Below are 20,367 nucleotides of genomic sequence, written 5' to 3'. Positions count from 1 at the left end.
CTTAAATGAGAATTTAGAGATCAGAAACAGAAAAGTCAGAAAGGTGAGTTTCTATTACCATCAAGGAAGATGATTATCACTATGAATTCTACAGCTATAAGGAACAAAATTCTGGCAAAACCTGAATAACCTTGGAAAAAGACTATGAGCATCAGATGAGATTGTAGCCCCACTGACACCTTGGTTTCAGTTTTGTGAGATCCTGAGCAGAGAGTCCTGCTAAGCTTTGCCCAGACTCTTGATCCAGGGAAACTATGTAATAATAAATAGGTATTGTTGTAAGCCACTAAATTTGTGGTAATTTTTTGCCCAACAACAGGAAACTAATTGAGATAGATAGATGATAGATAGATAAAAGATAGATATTTTTTAAGAAGTTATATCTTTCAAGTAGTGTGATTAATATTCTTGTACCAATCTAATATAGTAGAAATTAGGTTTTAGGCTGGGAAAAAAATGCTTTTTACCAGTGGTAAAAGAGTAAATAATACAAAGATGAATTGGAATATTTGACAGGAATTGAGGTCTAGCATTTTAGCATTTTAAATGGAGGACATAATCAATGAAGTATAGTGATTCCAGCTATCAAATCTACCAGGGCAAATGTGAATGCACAGGAAGGAAATTCATTCCTATATACAAGGGTAGCATAGAGGGGCACCTGGGTGGCTCAGTCAGTTAAGCGTCTACCCTCAGCTCTGGTCATGATCCCAGGGTCCTAGGATAGAGCCCAGCATCGGGCTCCCTGCTGAGCAGGGAGCCTGCTTCGCCCTTTCCCTCTGCCTATAGCTCTCCCTGCTTGTGCTCTCTCTGTGTTAAATCAATAAATAAAATCTTTAAAAAACAACAACAACAAAACACAAGGGTAGCATAGAAATCTTACCAAAGAAGGAACAATTTGAAATTTGCATATATGTGAATTGTTTATAGGTATAATGAAAGATTTATAGTAGAGACACAACATAGACTTCCAGGACAAGATTAATAAGACTGACAAAGAAATGTTAAAAAGAAAATCTGTGTTATAAAATTAGCTCAGATTCCAGAATGTGGTAGATAGCCTCAATAGTAAGTGAGGACAAAGTAAGGTTATTTTTTATGATAAAGGATCATTTCCTAAAACATTGGTGTAGGAATACCACATGGTATTCCTACACCAATCCATAGAGACTAAAGATAAGTCAATAAATAAAAGTGACCCTGTATAAAACTAGATTCAGTATCATTTGGGAAAAACAAAGTCCAAGGAAACCACCATTCAGCTTATCAAATTTTATTTAAAAAAGCAGTTGAAACAAAAATCTATATTTTAAAAGAAATGATAATGTAAATTTTATGTTATTATTATTTATAAGAAGCAGAGGGAGGAAAGGGTGCAAAGCCTCAAGTCCATGCAAGGCAGAACTTTGGAGCTGAGTTCCCTGCATACAATCAGGACCCATGAAAGATAGATACACCCATCCATGAAAAATGGAATAAGGAAGTATAGACCACCAGCCCAAGGAAGCAGCAATAAAAGGGTATGATATGTTCTAAGGTTCTTGCGTTGTCTGGAAAGTAATTAATTAGTATTTTATATTAATCTTTAATAAGACAAGGATTCATATTGTAATATCTAGTGTTTCCATTAAAAGTAAGCTTAAATAATGTAGGGCATTCAACCTAACAGAAAGGAAAATGAAATAATAAAAATTATGTTATTTAATCTGAGAGAAAACAAGAAAGGAATGAAAAGGAACATAGAGGGGCGCCTGGGTGGCACAGCGGTTAAGTGCCGGCGTTATGGGATCGAGCCCCACGTCAGGCTCTTCAGCTATGAGCCTGCTTCTTCCTCTCCCACTCCCCCTGCTTGTGTTCCCTCTCTCGCTGGCTGTCTCTATCTCTGTCAAATAAATAAATAAAATCTTTAAAAAAAAAAAAAGAAAAGAAAAGGAACATAGAATACATAGGAAAAAAGAAAACAAATTGTGAGATTATAGGCGAAATTCTCAATTAAAAGACAAAGACTGTCTTGGTGAAGGAGATAACTATGTGAATATAGAGTACAATTGTTAGAAGACAAAAACTTGGGGGGAAGATAGCTATGTAAAGATGTATATAAATCTAGAGGTGGAAGGAAGTTCACTTTAATAAATCTGAATGTCATGGGATTTCTAAGAAATTTTTGCAGAGGAGGCAAAAGGATCTTTCAAAGAAAAAAGGTGAGGAGAATGAGAGAAAGGAAGACAAATAAGGAGACTTCAATTATGGTGACTTAAATACAGTCTACATTTTAGAGTTCTATTTAGCTAAAGAGCACCACTGGTTCACTGCTGCTAGTGTAGGTCTACTTCCTTTGCCCACCTCTCCAATCACACGATACAGTGTCTGTGCTTGTCTTGGTATAGGAGACAGGGCATGCAAGTCCCCTGCCAAGTATGTTTTCCTCTTTTGGCATGGATCTGAGAGTCCATGTTACTCGAACCCCTCTGCATCTTATCGTCCTGCTCTCCTGTCTATAGTTTTTGGGCCACTGACGAGTATTTTCCCATCCAGAGGCTTGCCAGTGGTTTACAAGATTGCCTAGCTTAAGAATTCTATCTAACAGGGTGTTCTAAACTGGGTAGTGATGCAGTTAAACTTTTGGGAGCACTGAATGTGAGCCATAGAGAGTCTCCAGAAAGTAGTGTGGTACAGGAATGAGGAGATACATAGAGGAATTAGCAGAACCCATGAGGAGTGAGGAGAGGAACAGAGGTAGGTTAGGCAATAACGATGTAAGAAGAGGAAGCAGTTAGGCACAGAAGGATAGATGAGGTTGTGGAGTCAAAAAATGTGGCACTCTACTAGAGTGGTAGTTTTTGTTGTTGTTTTGTAATTTTTAAGTAAGCTTGATGCCCAACATGGGGCTTGAACTCATGACCTGGGGATCAAGAGTCATTGAGCCAGACAGGGGTCCTTGTTTTTTTTGTTAAGTTGAGTATAGTTAACACATAATGTTATGTTAGCTGCAGGTGTACAACATAGTGATTGCATAAGTTTATACATTATGTTATGCTCACCTCAAGTGTAGCCACCATCTGTTCCCATACAATGCTATTATAATAATCACTTCTACAGGAGTTGTTTTAAGTCACTAGTATATTCTGAAGAGCAATGAATGGTCTCTAATTCTCTTTGTGCCCTGCTGGAATGGTTTTATTTTCTTTTTTAAGTTTCTGTGTATACTAGTAACAAGCTCAGTCACCTGAAACCCAAATGTGTTTGAGCTGAATGATCCTAACACCCTCATTTCCAGCATTAATTTAACAAACCATGTGTATGGGTTTAATTCCCTTTGTAGGACAAGTTAGCTTTGCCAAACGGTTCAGTGATTATCTTCTCACGCCCAAAGACTAGGCAACACATCAACTGTTATAAGAAAGAAGAGGTTAATAGTGTGTAAGAACTAGTGCAAACCTGTCATCAACATTGATAAAACAAATCAAAACTGAAGACTACAGATGGTGGGCCAAACGTGACTTTTTCACATGAAGAACTACCTTTTCTCCCCCTTTTTGATATAAATTACTAGAGAAAAGCTGACGATAAATAAATATGGTAAAATCATATAATTTAGTTTAATTCTTTTAACCATTTACCAGCTAAATCTCATATTATTTATTGTCCTAACCCTACCAGAATCATGTGGAGTTGGGAGGGAAAAGGATGTGAATTTCCCTAAGGGATGCCAGTGCTCTTACCAAAAGACGGGGAAGCTATGCCAGCAGACAAAAACAGTAAATAACTTTTACATGACTAGATTGAGGAAGCCAAGATGTAAGTAAAATTACTTGATAAAATTTTGCATTTTAGTAAAATCTGTAAAGATCACATAGCAACCTGCAAAATGGTTATAAGACAGTATTTAAGTAAAAAAAGGCAAGATACTGAATTAAATGTATGACACATGATGCAGCGTCATCAAGCGAAATGGTCAAGAAAGAATTCTTGGTGCCAAGATTTTATGGTGTGAAGAGATGTTTTTATTAGAGCACTGGGACAGGACCCGTAGAGCAGAAAGAGCTGCACTGTGATTGTAAGTGACTGACTGTATAGGATTTTCTATCCTATGGAGGTGAAGGTGACGGTAGGGCTCCAGGAAATTGAGTCTATAGGTTCTTGCAGGTCTGGCTGTTATTAATAATGACTGTGTTTTTCTTGTAGGTCTGGCTTGTTATTACAATAGTTTTTCTTGCAAGTAAAACATTAAGACGGTTACAAACAATAGTGGAGTTTCCTGTCCTGCATGACTGCGATCTTTATCGGTTGACAATTTGTTTCTCCCTGCCTTTGTTCTTAGGCCATCACTAGTGCCTGAGGGATGTTATACATATCCCACCCTATGGGGGTGGTTTTTGTGGGGTGTCATCTCCAGTGTTGCCCTCAGCTTGCCTTTTGCCCTCTCATCAATACAGCTGAAACTTTGAAACTTTCACTTTCTGGTGGTATGATAATGGATTATTATATAAAATCATTAGTGTATTTATAAAAAATATTTGACAATAAACAAAATGTGTTCATTAAAAAGCAAAGACACAGGGCACCTCGCTGGCTCAGTCAGAAGAGCATGTGACTCTTGATCTCAGGGCTATGAGTTCAAGCCCCACATTGGGTATAGAGAGTACTTAAAAAAAAATAAAATCAGGGCAATGGGTGGCTTAGTCGGTTAAGTGTTCTGCCTTCAGCTCAGGTCATGATCCCAGGGTCCTGGGATCCAGCCCCGTGTCTGGCTCCCTGCTCAGCAGGGGAGTCTGCTTCTCTCTCTGCCCCTCCCCCCACTCATGCTCCCTCTCTCTCTCTCCCTCTCTTTCTCAAATAAATAAAATGTTTAAAAATTTTTTTAAATAAATAAATAAATAAAATCTTTTTTTAAAAAAAAAGACACCCGGGGCGCCTGGGTAGCGCAGTCGTTAAGCGTCTGCCTTCGGCTCAGGGCGTGATCCTGGCATTCCGGGATTGAGTCCCACATCGGGCTCCTTGGCCTGGAGCCTGCTTCTTCCTCTCCCTCTCCCCTGCTGTGTTCCCTCTCTCGCTGGCTGTCCCTCTGTCACATAAATAAATAAAATCTTTTTAAAAAAAATTAATAAATAAAATAAAAATAAAATAAATAAAAATTAAAAAAAGACACCCAATCTGCATTATCGAGAGAATTCCTTTTCTTTCTTTACATGAGAATTTGCTTTCCAAGTGACTCTTTATGGGCACTGGGAACTGTTTATTATGAGATCTGCATATCCTTCCTCCTACCTGTTTCCTGCTCTTTCCGTAAGTTGAAGAGGTTGGTGACCATTTGCAGTTCCATTGCTGTTGCTGCAGAAACACTGCCACTGAAAGATGACCGCTGCCACATGCCACCACTCACCATTGCTGTCAAAATCTGAGGTAGCTCAGGTGGTCTGAAGGGAGGTCACGCCTCTGCCAGAGCTGAAGTCCAATGATCAATTCAGAAGGCTGTTTCCCAAAGTTCTGAACGTGGGTAGATCCTCAGAGTGAAGGAAAGACCACTCCTCTCCCTAGAGCTATGGTCAATTCAGGACAGACTTGGATAGAAACATGTGATAACAACAAATACAACTGCTTGGATCCCAGTGTTTTATTTAGCTTTATTGAGCCACTGTGTCAACTCTCATCCACACACCCACACCAATTTTCCCTGTGGCACATGACTGCCTTCCATTCTTTCAGAAAATATAATCACCCATTTTACACATTTGTGAACATAGAGAAGACAGGCCGGTAGAAATATTTGTGACTACCATGACATTGGTGGAGCAGAAAAATTGGGGGAGGGGCTGTATGTGCCAAGCTTTCCATGCTAAGCATATGCTGTTTTATAATTGCATGGGTGGGTAGGGTTATATTACATTATGTCTAAGAACTATTGAGGAACTAGTAAATTGGACAGAAACAGATTTGGTTTGTATAAAAATACAAATACATGGAATACCTAAATAATACATGGAAGCTTACTATCCTCTATGCCTAATCATCACATAGCTCAATATTCTTAAATATGTTAAAGCTTGTTTCATTTCATTTTACCATAGCAGCAAATTCTCTATATATTCCAGCTTCCTAACTTGGTATTTACATAGATTTACATATTGTCACAGGTCATATGGTCCTCTGTTCAAACATCATAGTTCATCTGAATGCTACTCCTCCAGCTTAACTACCAAGTAGGGTGATCAGCCATCCCAATTTGTCTGAGACTGAGGGACTGAGGGAGTTCCAGGGGTGTGTGACTTTCAGTGCCAATGCCAGGGCAGTCCTGAGCAAACCAGGATGAGTTGGTCACCCTAATCCCAGTCTGTTATGAAGCCTTTATCAACTTTATTCCAGACAATGTAACTTTCCTTCAAGGAATTTGTTTTGTATTTATAGTTAATATGTACCCATAGTTCTAAGTGGCTTACTTAACATATATTCTCTCTTTATTAAGAGAGAGTTTGCAGGTTTCTTATGGGTAAAAACCACATCTCTTTAACTTTTATATTTACTGATACTGAGCAGAGTGCTAGTTTTTAATAAATGAACCTAAGAATTTAAAAATTTTTCTTAGGTTGTTTCAAACATTACACAGGCTTTCTTCTTTATTAGAGTAAAGCAATTCAATTTAATGGTTACGAATGTGGGCTTAATTTTAGTACAGGCTTAGGTTCAGTTTCCCATGCCGTCAGCTTACCGATAATTGGCCTCTCTGAACCACAATTTCTTAAATCTGTAAAATGGGGATACAAATAGTACCCACTTCCCAGGGATTAAACAAAATAATGGCTAAGTGTGTAGTATTTTGTCTAGCATATAGCACACAACCAGTTATGGTGTAGTTGTTAATAAGTAATTAGAAATCAATTCACTGTATTCTTCCATGGATTGCTTCTTTCAGAGAGTTTATGTCATCCCAGGCAAAAACAGTTATTAAAACTACTGAAGAATATTTGCAGCCTCAGTTTGGCCCCAACAGACTTTTGCATTCAGCGGCAGTATCAGAAGGGTCAGGACTTCAAGATTGCGCCACACATCAAACAGCATCAGATCATAGCCATGATGAAATATCAGACCCATATAGCTACAAATCAAACAGTAAAAACAATTCTTGTTTTACATCAGCATCCAAGAGAAACAGACCTGTCAGTGCTCCAGTGGGTCAACTGAGGTAATCAAAGCTATTCTCTGTTCTTTTAAGCGGCTGCTGAAACTTTTTCCTTTGAGCAAAATTTATAATGATTCAATTTACTATTTCAGACATTAAAATGTAACACATCTCTAGGATTTTGTTTCTGTTTTTGTTTTGTTTATTTTTTTTCTTTGAAAGCACCTGAGTAGAATGTTGCTAATTACACTTGTGGAAAACATGAGGTGCACTTCAATGTGGATAATATGAAACTCAGAAAAAAATGCTTGAAGGAGAATCAGGCTAGAACTACAAAATATCTTTTTATCAGACATTTATTTAAAATAGAAATGCATACTTTTGATATGTAATCAATATTTTGTAATAAAATCAAATTGAAATGAACTTATAAAACCATTTTGTGTATATATTTTCACATCAAGATTGTTATCATAAACTGTTAACCTAAGAATTTATGGATAGAAGAAAATGTTGGCAAAAGCAAAAATCAAACCAAGAAACTGATACTCCCATTATTTTCCTATGTTTGATTAGGTGAGTATATTGTGATTTTAATTAACCTAAAATTCTTTTCTTTTTTTTAAGATTTTATTTATTTGACAGAGACAGACAGCCAGCGAGAGAGAGAACACAAGGAGGGGGAGTGGAAGAGGAAGAAGCAGGCTCAATCCAGGAACGCTGGGATCACGCCCTGAGCCGAAGGCAGACGCTTAACGACTGCGCCACCCAGGCACCCCAATTTACCTAAAATTCTTATTTCAAAGTGTTTACTTGGCTTCTGTGGCATTAAGAATTAACAGGGTTAGTTAGAGAACTTTGAAAAAAAAATACAACATGCTAGTCATTTGCCATCTACTTTTGCTGAGAAAATAAGAATTGAAATTGATTTTTTTTTAAGATTTTATTTATTTATTTGACAGAGAGAGACAGCCAGCGAGAGAGGGAACACAAGCAGGAGGAGTGGGAGAGGAAGAAGCAGGCTCCCAGCGGAGAGGCCTGATGTGGGGCTCGATCCCAGAACGCTGGGATCACGCCCTGAGCTGAAGGCAGACGCTTAAGGACTGCGCCACCCAGGCGCCCCCGAAACTGATTTTGAATGAAGACAAAACTTAGAAATCTTCCCTTTCTACCTGCAAACAAATCTGAGATGAATGCAGTTACAACTAACTTTATAATAAGAAACTTAGAGTAAGAAGCTATTTGAATTTCAAATCTTTTTTAAAAATCAAAGAACTTTTGTAAACATAAAAACTTAAGGGAAGATCTTAGCCATTTACTATTTCATGGTGTTAGGACTCTCTTCTGTTTTTTGTTTTCTCACAGAACATAGCTTGTATGCATATAATTTTTTTTTTTTTTTTTGAGGGATTTATTTTTTTTTTTTTATTTTTTTTTTTTTTAATGATTTTTTATTATATTATGTTAGTCACCATACAGTACATCCCCGGTTTCCAATGTAAGGCTCAATGATTCATTAGTTCTGTATAACACCCAGTGCACCATGCAATACGTGCCCTCTTTACTACCCATCACCGGTCTATCCCATTCCCCCACCCCCCTCCCCTCTGAAGTCCTCAGTTTGTTTCTCATAGTCCATAGTCTCTCATGTTTCATTCCCCCTTCTGATTACCCCCCCTTTCTTTATCCCTTTCTTCCCCTACTGATCATCCTAGTTCTTATGTTCCATAGATGAGAGAAATCATATGATAGTTGTCTTTCTCTGCTTGACTTATTTCACTTAGCATTATCTCCTCCAGTGCCGTCCATGTTGTAGCAAATGTTGAGAACTCGTTCTTTCTGATAGCTGAGTAATATTCCATCATATATATGGACCACAACTTCTTAATCCAGTCATCTGTTGAAGGGCATCTCGGCTCCTTCCACGATTTAGCTATTGTGGACATTGCTGCTATGAACATTGGGGCGCATATGGCCCTTCTCTTCACTACGTCTGTATCTTTGGGGTAAATACCCAGTAGTGCAATGGCTGGATCATAGGGTAGCTCAATTTTTAACTTTTTAAGGGACCTCCACACTGTGTTCCAGAGTGGCTGTACCAACTTGCATTCCCACCAACAATGTAGGAGGGATCCCCTTTCTCCACATCCTCTCCAACAATTGTTGTTTCTTGCCTTGTCTATTTTTGCCATTCTAATTGGCGTAAGGTGGTATCTCAGTGTGGTTTTGATTTGAATTTCCTTGATGGCTAATGATTTTGAACATTTTTTCATGTGTCGGTTAGCCATTTGTATGTCTTCATTGGAAAAGTGTCTGTTCATATCTTCTGCCCATTTTTTGATTTGTTTATTTGTTTCTCGTGTATTGAGTTTGAGAAGTTCTTTGTAGATCTTGGATACCAGTCCTTTATCTGTAGTGTCATTTGCAAATATCTTCTCCCATTCCGTGGGCTGCCTCTTAGTTTTTCTGACTGTTTCCTTGGCTGTGCAGAAACTTTTAATCTTGATGAAGTCCCATAAATTCATTTTATCTTTTGTTTCTCTTGCCTTTGGGGATGTGTCATGAAAAAGGTTGCTTTGGCCGATGTCGTAGAGGTTGTTGCCTATGTTCTCCTCTAGAATTTTGATGGATTCCTGTCTCACATCGAGGTCTTTCATCCATTTGGAGTTTATTTTTGTGTATGGTGTGAGATAGTGGTCAAGTTTCATTCTCTTGCATGTAGCTGTCCAATTTTCCCAGCACCATTTATTGAAGAGACTGTCTTTTTCCCACCGGATGTTTTTTCCTGCTTTATCAAATATTAGTTGCCCAAAGAGCCGAGGGTCCATTTCTGGGCTCTCTATTCTGTTCCATTGGTCTATGTGTCTGTTTTTGTGCCAGTACCATGCTGTCTTTGTGATCACAGCTTTGTAGTACAGCTCGAAATCCGGCATTGTGATGCCCCCAGCTTTGTTTTTCCTTTTCAACAGTTCCTTGGAGATTCGGGGCCTTTTCTGTTTCCATACAAATTTAAGGACTGTTTGTTCCAGTTCTTTGAAAAATGTTTTTGGTATTTTGATCGGGATAGCATTGAAAGTGTAGATTGCTCTGGGTAGCATGGACATTTTAACTATGTTAATTCTTCCGATCCATGAGCATGGAATATCTTTCCATCTTTTTATGTCTTCCTCAATGTCTTTCAAGAGTGATTTATAGTTTCTAGAATATAGGTCCTTTACGTCTCTGGTTAAGTTAATTCCAAGGTAACGTATGGTTTTTGGTGCTATTGTAAATGGGATGGATTCCCTAATTTCTCTTTCTTCGGTCTCGTTATTCGTGTATAGAAATGCAACTGATTTCTGAGAATTTATTTTGTATCCTGCCACGTTACTGAATTGCTCTATAACTTCTAATAGTTTGGGAGTGGCTTCTTTTGGGTTTTCCATATAGAGTATCATGTCATCTGCGAAGAGAGACATTTTGACTTCTTCTTTGCCAATTTGAATACCTTTGATCCCTTTTTGTCGTCTGATTGCTGTTGCAAGGACTTCTAGTACTATGTTGAATAATAGTGGCGAGAGTGGGCATCCTTGTCGAGTTCCTGATCTTAAGGGAAAGGCTTCCAGCTTTTCCCCATTGAGAATAATATTTGCAGTAGGCTTTTCATAGATGGCTTTTATGAGATTGAGAAATGTACCTTCTATTCCTACACTCTGAAGGGTTTTAATCAGGAAAGGATGCTGTATTTTGTCAAATGCTTTTTCGGCATCGATTGAGAGGATCATATGGTTCCTGAGTCTTTTCTTGTTGATATGATGTATCACGCTGATTGATTTGCGAATATTGAACCACGCTTGCATCCCAGGTATGAATCCCACTTGATCGTGATGGATAATCCTTTTAATGTATTGTTGGATTCTATTAGCAAGTATCTTGTTGAGGATTTTGGCGTCCATATTCATTAGGGAGATCGGTCTGTAATTCTCCTTTTTGATGGGGTCTTTGCCTGGTTTGGGGATCAAGGTAATATTGGCCTCATAGAATGAGTTTGGTAGCTTTCCTTCTGTTTCTATTTTTTGAAATAGCTTTAGGAGAATAGGTATTATTTCTTCTTTGAATGTTTGGTAGAATTCCCCAGGAAAACCGTCCGGGCCTGGAGTTTTGTTATTTGGAAGGTTGTTTATCACTGACTCAATTTCTTCATAATTAATTGGCCTGTTTAAGGAATCAATTTCTTCCGGTTTCAATCTTGGTAGTTTATAGGTTTCCAGGAAGGATTCCATCTCTTCCAGATTGCTTAGTTTATTGGCATATAGCTGTTGATAAAAATTTCTAATAATCCTTCCAATTTCAATGGTGCTCGTCGTGACCTCTCCTTTTTCATTCATAATTTTAATAATCTGGGTCCTTTCTCTTTTCTTTTGGATAAGTCTTGCCAGTGGTCTGTCAATTTTATTGATTCTCTCAAAGAACCAGCTTCTAGTCCTGTTGATCTGCTCTACTGTACTTCTGGTTTCTGCTTGATTGATTTCAGCTCTAATTTTGGTCAACTGCTTCCTCGTGCGTGGATTAGGCCTGTCCCTCTGTTGCTGTTCCAGCTTCTTGAGGTGAGAATATAAAAACTGCATTTTAGATTTTTCTATTCTTTTGAGTGAGGCTTGGATGGCTATGTATTTCCCCCTTAGGACTGCCTTTGCAGTATCCCATAGGTTTTGGACTGTTGTATTTTCATTCTCATTGGTCTCCATAAATTGTTTAATTTGATTTTTGATTTCCTGGTTTATCGAGTCATTCCTGAGCAGGATGGTTCTTAGTCTCCAAGTGTTTGAGTTTCTTCCAAATTTTTCCTTGTGGTTGAGTTCCAATTTCAGAGCGTTGTGGTCTGAGAATATGCAGGGGATAATTTCAATCTTTTGGTATCGGCTGAGACCTGTTTTGTGTCCCAGAACATGGTCTATTCTTGAGAATGTTCCATGGGCATTAGAATAGAATGAGTATTCTTTGGTTCTGGGGTGTAGTGTTCTATATATATCTATGAGGTCCAACTCGTCGAGTATGACATTCAAAGCCTTTGATTCTTTGCTTAGTTTTTGCCAGGGTGTTCTGTCTATTTCTGATAGTGGAGTGTTGAGGTCCCCTACTATTAATGTATTTTTATCTATGTGTCTCTTTATTCTGGTTAAGAGTTGGCTTGTGTATCTTGCTGCTCCCCTGTTGGGGGCATATATATTTATAATTGTCATATCCACTTGTTGAATACTTCCCTTAAGAATAATATAGTGCCCTTCTGCATCTCTAACTATAGTCTGTAGTTTAAAATCCAATTTATCTGATATGAGAATTGCTACCCCAGCTTTCTTTTGAGGTCCATTTGCGTGAAAGATGGTACTCCATCCCCTTACTCTCAGTCTGAATGCATCTTTGGGTTTGAAATGAGTCTCTTGTAGACAGCAAATGGATGGGTCATTTCTTTTTATCCAATCTGCAACCCTGTGGCGTTTTATGGGATCGTTCAAACCATTTACATTAAGACTGATTACTGAGAGATATGATTTTAATGTTGCCATGTTGCCAGTAAAGTCTTTGTTTGTATTGGCTGTGACTTTCTGTTCTGTATCACTCATGGGGCCTTTTAACTTTTATAGAACCCCCCGTAATGTCTCCTGTAGGGCTGGTTTCGTGGTTACAAAATTGGTTAGTGACTGGCGATTCTGAAATGTCTTTATTTCTCCATCAATTCTGAATGACAGCCTTGCTGGATAAAGGATCCTTGGCTGCATGTTTTTCTCTGAAAGAGCTTTAAATATGCTCCCCCAACCCTTTCTCTCATTCCAGGTCTGTGTAGACAGGTCTGACGTAATTCTGATGCTTTTGCCTTGGTACGTGAGAAATTTCTTTGCCCTGGCCGTTTTCAATACTGTATCCTTGCATCTAATATTTGCGAATTTCACTATGACGTGACGTGGCGTAGGTTTGTCATGGTTGAGCTTGGGAGGGGTCCTCTCTGCCTCTTGGACACGAATGTTTGTTTCCCTTGCTAGATTAGGGAAGTTTTCAGCTACAATTTGTTCAAATATCTCTTCTAGACCTCTGTTTTTCTCCACCCCCTCGGGGATGCCGATGATTCTAACATTGGATCGTTTCATTGAGTCAGTAATTTCCCGTAACCTACATTCGTGGGCGTGGATTTTTTTAAGACCATCTTCTATTTTCATTTTTTCCTCTATTAACCCATCCTCCAATTCACTAACCCGTTCCTCTGCTTCTGCGACCCTGGCCGTCAGAGCCTCTAGTTTTGCCTGCATTTGGCTCATAGAATTTTTAATTTCTGTCAGGTTCGCTCTCATTTCTGTCCTTAAGGATTCTATATTCTCAGTAACCTTTTCGTTAATAGTTTTTTCAATTCTACTCATCATTTTGACCATCGTTACTCTGAATTCCATTTCTGATAATTTGGTTACATCCATATCCATTATTTCTGTGGCAGAGGCCACAGACTCACTGTCTTTTCTTTGCTGGGGGGGGCTTCTCCTTCTTGTCATTCTGATGAAGAGAGGTTGCGGGGTTTCCAGAGCCCAAATTCTTGACTGGGTCCCAGGCCGTGCCCTTGTTTTATAGGGATCTTAGGGATGTGGGCTTCTTCTTTAAAGATATTATTTATTTATTTATGTGGCAGCCAACCAGCAAGAGAGGGAACAGAAGCAGGGGAGTGGGAGAGGAAGAAGCAGGCTCCCAGCGGAGGAGCCCGATGAGGGACTCCTTTCCGGAACGCCGGGATCACGCCCTAAGCCGAAGGCAGGCGCTCAATGACTGCGCCACCCAGGCGCCCGGGTTGTGGGCTTCTTGATTTTTCAGCCTGCCTTCTGGGGGAGGGGCCTGCCGCGCCGATACTCAGGCAGCCATGTTTGGGTAGAGTCTCGGCGTCCCCTGCGAGGGGGGATGGGGAGGGGCACTCCCTGAGCCGGTATTTCCAGGCTTTTGTTCTCTGGCGGCTTTCCCTGGCGGTTTGCTGTGCCTCTTCTGAGAGTCAGAGCAGCAGCGGCCAAATTTCAGCCTCTGTCACAGAACAGAGGGATTGCGGCCCGTTCTCTACTAATGTTCTGGCCACTTTAACTCTGTTTCTGTTGGTGCTGCTCAACCCTGCAGCGTCCCGGGATGTGCGCCCCACACCCGGCGTCCCAGCCCTTCACTTCCAGGGCCGGCGCGTCTCTGTCCTTTGTGTTTCTAATGCCGCCAGCCGCCAGCCGCCCGGCGCGCGCTCCGGAAGCTCCCGGTCTCAGTCTGGATCCAGTGAGCGCACCGGGATTCCGGGGTTCCGTGAGATGCCTGGTGGCGCGCGCACCCGGCTCACGGTCTCAGTCTGCTGTTTTGCGGGTGCCGACCTCGAGCCCGCCCGCTCCCCCGTGCAAGTGGCTGCCGCTTCCCGGCGCCAGAACGCGGCGGCTCCCTCCCCCTTCCGTTTATCTTCCGATATCTGTGCACGGTTTCATGGCTCCCCGCTTCGTACCTCAATACTCAGCGCTGGAGATGTTCATTTGTAGAGATCCAGATGCGTCTTCCTGCGTCTCCGGCTGGTTCCGTGGTTGTTTAGGCTGGTCTGGTACCTATCCAGCTCGACTCGGAGGACCGGCTGAAAACGGTGTCTCCTACTCCTCCGCCATCTTAACTCCTTTTTTCTGCATATAATTTTTTTAAATGAGTGTTGTGGTGTCTTATAAGTTCATTGATAAAAATCATTTATTCTAAGATAGGTGTTTTACATGAACAGTTATAACACTTATCCTGTGTTAAATTTTTAAAAATATTTATTAAGTAGATATGGACAATCTTAGCCTATAAAAAGTTTTTTTGAGGAATGCTTGGGAACAATCTTTAGGGCTTATATCTATAAAAAATGTCTAAGATAATATTTATTTAAATGATTTTACTAATTAACATGCACCAATTTTGTGGGGTTTTTTTCCTTCAGAGTTGCAGAGTTCTCTTCTTTAAAATTTCAGCCAGCCCAGAATTGGCATAGATTGTATCAAAGACACAAACTTCATCCCAGAGTGATTACAGTAACAGCTTACAAAAATGGATCTAGAACAGTCTTTGCCAAAGTTACAGTACCAACCATCACCTTGGTAAATAGTGTTCAAAGGTTTTCAGTGCTTTATTTCTTCCCTTACCCTTTTATAATTTAAGAAATGAAAAAGATGATATTTATTGTGTTAAAATTTTCTTTTTAGTAATGAATCTGCAAATTGTTTATATATACGTAGATCTCACAGGTATTTTATTCTTCTTTTTTATGAATATATAAATGGTTTATTGAATTAAACAGATACTAGCTTTATATCTTGTGGAGTTGTTAAACTGACAGCGTAAGGACTAAAATTGGACAATCATTAAATAGTCTGCTTTACCTTTTATTTTTTATTTTCAAGGGCTAGAAAATATATTGGTGGAGTTACTTGAGTTACTTAACTTGGCCAGTGACTCAATGGGTGTGTTTTCATTGTTAGCACCTTTTGTTTCATGGCAATGTGTTACTTTCTTTGGCCTAAATCACTTTCTCTTACCTCTTGCTTGCTTTCTTCTAGTTGCTGGAGGAGTGCACAGAAAAGCGAATCTGAACATGGCCGCTCGAGGAGTGTTCTTGGCAGACGGCAGTGAAGCCCTCAAACCTGAAGATACACCCTGTGAAGCCGACGTTTATGTTTCAACAGGAGAGCCCTTTTTAGATCCATTCAAAAAAATTAAAGGTAAAAAAGAAAAAAAAAAATACCCTACCCCCACCCACAGTAAATTGCTTAAGGGGTGCAGTTAAAGAATGATTTTCATCCTGTCTTTTTTGCATGGTTTAACAAAACTAATGTTTACGCATTTACAGCTCAGTAAGAGGATAACGTGCTTAATGAAAGAAAAACCACTGACAGCCACGTTTATTGCCCTTCATTAGCATTGGTGCTTAATTTAATATAGATCTGAATAGACATTAGGGAGCCTACAGGAGGTTAAATGGTGAAAATATAATAAACTAAATCAGAGATTATTGAATTTACTGTTCAGTTCCTTTGACACCCAACAGACATAATTCATTAGATTTATTCTCTCAGAAAATAGTTCAAGGTTTCAAGTAGCATTTATTCATTTACACTCTTGGTCTTTTTTCAGAAAGCATTAACATAATTATGAAAATGTGGTCAGAATGAGCATATAATTCTTACATACATGAGATTTTCCTAACAAAATTTTTCATAAAGTAAATGCTGCAGCTTGACTTTTTAAATCTTGAAATGTGTGTATGTGTGTGTGTGTGTATATATATACATATATATGTAATTTATATGTATATGTATAGATAATAATATATACACAAAATATAAACATATGTATTTTAGACATATTTGCTGGTAAGGTCTTTCTTTTAAAAGTCCTTTGTTTATAACATTTCAGAAATGTGATTTTCTAAAATAAAACAAACATTTTTCTTTCTTCAGTAGGAAAGAATGCATTTTAAGAATGAAATAAAAGTACTATTCTTACAAGCATGTCATACCATAGTCTGTTATCAAGTGCTATATATGGTAATCACATTTAAATGACATAAGAACTTTGGCATAAAAATTCAGTGTATCTAACTGCTGTATTCCCCTATACTTTTAATTCCTTATTAGAAGTATTTTTTTTCTGCAACTGCTACAAAGCTGGTGAACCAAGGACAAGTCTAGACAGTAATTGCATACATGGAAGAGAAGTAATTATGGAGTTCATTACAGATTAGGTGATGAAAATTCTTCCTCTATTAACGTCATTATATAAGATGATACTAGGATTTCTATCTCTTTGAAAATTCTTGATCATCAGGAAATAATTTCCTGAATTCAGTAGAAAGTTCAAGGTAATTTGGTTCAAGGTAAAGAAATTTGTTGCTACAATACTCACCAAAAATTACCTATGCGAGAGTATAGACTCTATTTTTCAAATATTTATTTAAGTTTAAACTATGGCTGCTTTTATCTTGTATTCATTGAATCATTTGTATAAATCATCTTCTATAAACACATGCATCTTTGTGGGTAAATGTTTCTGTGACTATTTTATATTTAAATGTATATGTAATGAATGCTTCCTTAAAATCCTTGATTATTTTTATTAATAAGAAATATTGCCTTTCATATGATAATGGTATTGTAGAAGAGATGTATAAAAATTATTTATAGTTAACTTCCTAGAAATTTTTCTGGACATGTATGCCTAAAATAAGTGTTACACACATGACTGGCTTGGTGGATGATTTTTAAATGTACAAACTAATTTCCTCCCACTTTTTGTTTTCTCTTTTATCCTTTTTAAAGCCAAGTCCAGAACAAAAAACTTCTCTGCTTTGTCTGCATATCTTTGGCTGTGTTTCACTGTGACATGCACTGCTGTTCTTGTAGCACCAAAATGTTGGCACACACTCCTGAAAATTTCACACCATCTTTTGCTGGATCAGCAAGCTTAACCCACCAAAATCTGGTGTTGTGCAATGGTTTTTGACTGATAATCAATCTTTATGCTGCTCAACAGTTGTTGCTGGGACATGGAGTAGAGTAGGTGGCAGATGTGCCTTGTCTTTTGAGAAAAGAAGTTGTAGGTGAGCTTGGACACAGACTAGCATATCACATGTCCATTCAAAAGACCTAGGATAAGTATAATGGGGAAAAAGCCACTTGTCTAAGTTAAGCCTATAAGCCTGAAGACTGATATTTGGTTTCTTCCAGATCCTTAAGAATATAAATGTAAATAAATATTATCTATACATAGTATAGTCTTTAACTTGAATTAAATATTTTGAGAGAAGTGTGGGGAGATTTCATATATATATATATATATATATATATATATCCCACATATTCACATGTACCTTTTCAGATCAGGTTAAAATTACCTTTCTTGCATGTGTTTTATAGGTAATTAATAATTTGCCAATTTACTATGAGTGTACCATAAAAATAAAGACAAGTATGAATAGCTTCGAAGGTGGTAGATAAATTTAGAGTAAGGAGGCATTCTAAAGGTAAATAAGGGGGAAACAGCTGGCAGAATTGGGTGTTGCTATTGTATCTTTCTACATGAACATGAATATTTTATATGCAATTAAGCAACAGACATTAGAGTAAGTAATTGGTCATTACTTTAATATAAAGATTTTCATTCGTTCAGCAAATGTTCATTGAGAGCCTACTATGTGCCAGGTACTAGGCCAGTTCAGAGAGAGATGAAAAAAGGGGCTTATAGTCTGACTTCTTTTTTGTCTATTCTTTCATCTCTGATATTAAATTCAGTTTAATTCAATTCGATCTAAATGTAAACTAAAAAGTATTTTATTAAGTATCTACTATGTATGCAGTCCTGGCTCAGGGATAGAAGTCCTGGTCTTTAAGGAGCTTAAACTGAGTAAATGAATTATAAATCCTTAAAACTGAGAACCCTCTTCAACAATGTAAATCCAATGGGTCCTCCAAAGGAAAATTTACACTATATCTGCTACAGGAAGGCCAAATGAGTCTATGTGTATTTTGGCAATTATATTTTCATACTTCATTGTTTTCTTATCCTTTGGAAAAGCAGTGTAGGTAGTGAAAATTGCCTCAGAACTATTTCCAGATTTACTAGGGTAGAAAAGGACCTAAGGAACATTTCTGATTTTTAACTACTTTACTACGCCTTTTGAGGACCACTGTTGACAGTCAGTGCCACTGGATTTAATAGAAAGCCAGAGAGCTATTCATCACATACCTCGAAACACAAAGCATTCTTACAGAGGTCAAGCCAAGGTCAAGACTGACATGAAGCATTCCCTGTTGAAATGCAGTATTAGAATAATTCTTACATTTTGAAGTTAAATGCCTAAGCAGAAGATTATGTATGGGAAAAATAGAATCTTTTTATAAAGACTGTTGATGAAGATCAACTGTCTGATTAGGTCATATAATTCTGGCATTTGAAGATTCTGAAATCTATTAATGATTCTGCTAGAATTGTAAAGATGTAGTTAATGAATTGTTTGAAGAGGAATTTTAAAAGTTTTCAGATCCTTGGGCATGCACTTTAGGTTTTATTCACCATTTCCTGAATCTTCTTTAATGGTGGCACAGTGAAAATTCTTACCTCAGATTCATGGAGTTTATAAGAGGTTAGCTCCTTTATAACTGCTAGAAGCTGTAGGCAGTGCCAACCTAGCATAAGATGTGCCCTGCAATTGCTTAAATGTCTTAAAGAAGATGAGAGAAAAAAACTGTTTGGACCTAACTCATTAGGTCCAAATTCCATTGTACGGAGTTCTGATTGTTTAAAAAAAATTTTTTTAATATTTTATTTATTTATTTGACAGAGATAGAAACAGCTAGCGAGAGAGGGAACACAGCAGGGGGAGTGGGAGGGGAAGAAGCAGGCTCATAGCGGAGGAGCCTGATGTAGGGCTTGATCCCATAAGGCCGGGATCACGCCCTGAGCCGAAGGCAGATGCTTAACCGCTGTGCCACCCAGGCGCCCCTAAAATTTTTTTTAGTTTTATATTTTCATTCTTTTCTGTATATTCTATTCTATTTGGCTTTTAGAGCTGTCATTTACAGTGATTCATTTCAGTCCTGAGTTTTGTTAACCAGAAATGAAACTGAGTACTATGAATAAGATTTTACATCTCTAATAATATACTGTATTGCGAAGATGTAGTCACAGAAAAAAAAAATCCATGAAGTCTTCTTGATACTACACCTAAGATCTAAATTTAAACCTAGAGATTTTCTGCTAACTGCCATGTGATCTACAAAAGAAATAATTTGCTGCGACAGCTTGTGATTGACAAGAATATGTGTGAGCACATTTAAAATAGGCCATCTTTTCATGTAGAAGTAAATGTCAGTGAAATGATGGATTCTCATCATTTTAATTATTGATTTTTCAATATTTTATTTCAATATTTCAATTCCACGACACACAAGACACATTCTAAATAGTAGCATAACAATTTTTCTCCTATCTGCGTCAATAATGAAATGTTCTGCCATATTTTGTTTTTCAAAAAATGCATTAGTTTAGGGGCACCTGGGTGGCACAGCGGTTAAGCGTCTGCCTTCGGCTCAGGGCGTGATCCCGGCGTTATGGGTCGATCCTCCTCCGCTAGGAGCCTGCTTCTTCCTCTCCCACTCCCCCTGCTTGTGTTCCCTCTCTCGCTGGCTGTCAAATAAATAAATAAAATATTTAAAAAAAAAAAAGCCACTTCTGTTCTGGTGGCTTTA

The 20,367-nt window shown here is 38.2% G+C and overlaps 1 long non-coding RNA gene and 1 pseudogene across 1 annotated transcript in view; both read left to right on the top strand.

The window, feature by feature from the left end:
* The window catches only part of LOC125282794 (uncharacterized), a 29,184-nt gene extending 22,189 nt beyond the window's left edge, over positions 1-6,995 (top strand). The window contains exon 3 of the long non-coding RNA XR_007190080.2: positions 6,911-6,995. This is a non-coding gene — a long non-coding RNA (uncharacterized LOC125282794). The remainder of the gene's footprint in view (positions 1-6,910) is intronic.
* Positions 6,996-7,898: 903 nt separating this feature from the next.
* LOC113249382 (doublecortin domain-containing protein 1-like) overlaps positions 7,899-20,367 on the top strand; it is a 49,933-nt pseudogene continuing 37,464 nt past the window's right edge.

Source organism: Ursus arctos, unplaced genomic scaffold, assembly GCF_023065955.2.
Source record: "Ursus arctos isolate Adak ecotype North America unplaced genomic scaffold, UrsArc2.0 scaffold_30, whole genome shotgun sequence".
Lineage (NCBI taxonomy): Eukaryota > Metazoa > Chordata > Mammalia > Carnivora > Ursidae > Ursus > Ursus arctos.
Note: the sequence above shows the minus strand (reverse complement) of the source record. Positions and strands in the feature narration are given on the sequence as shown.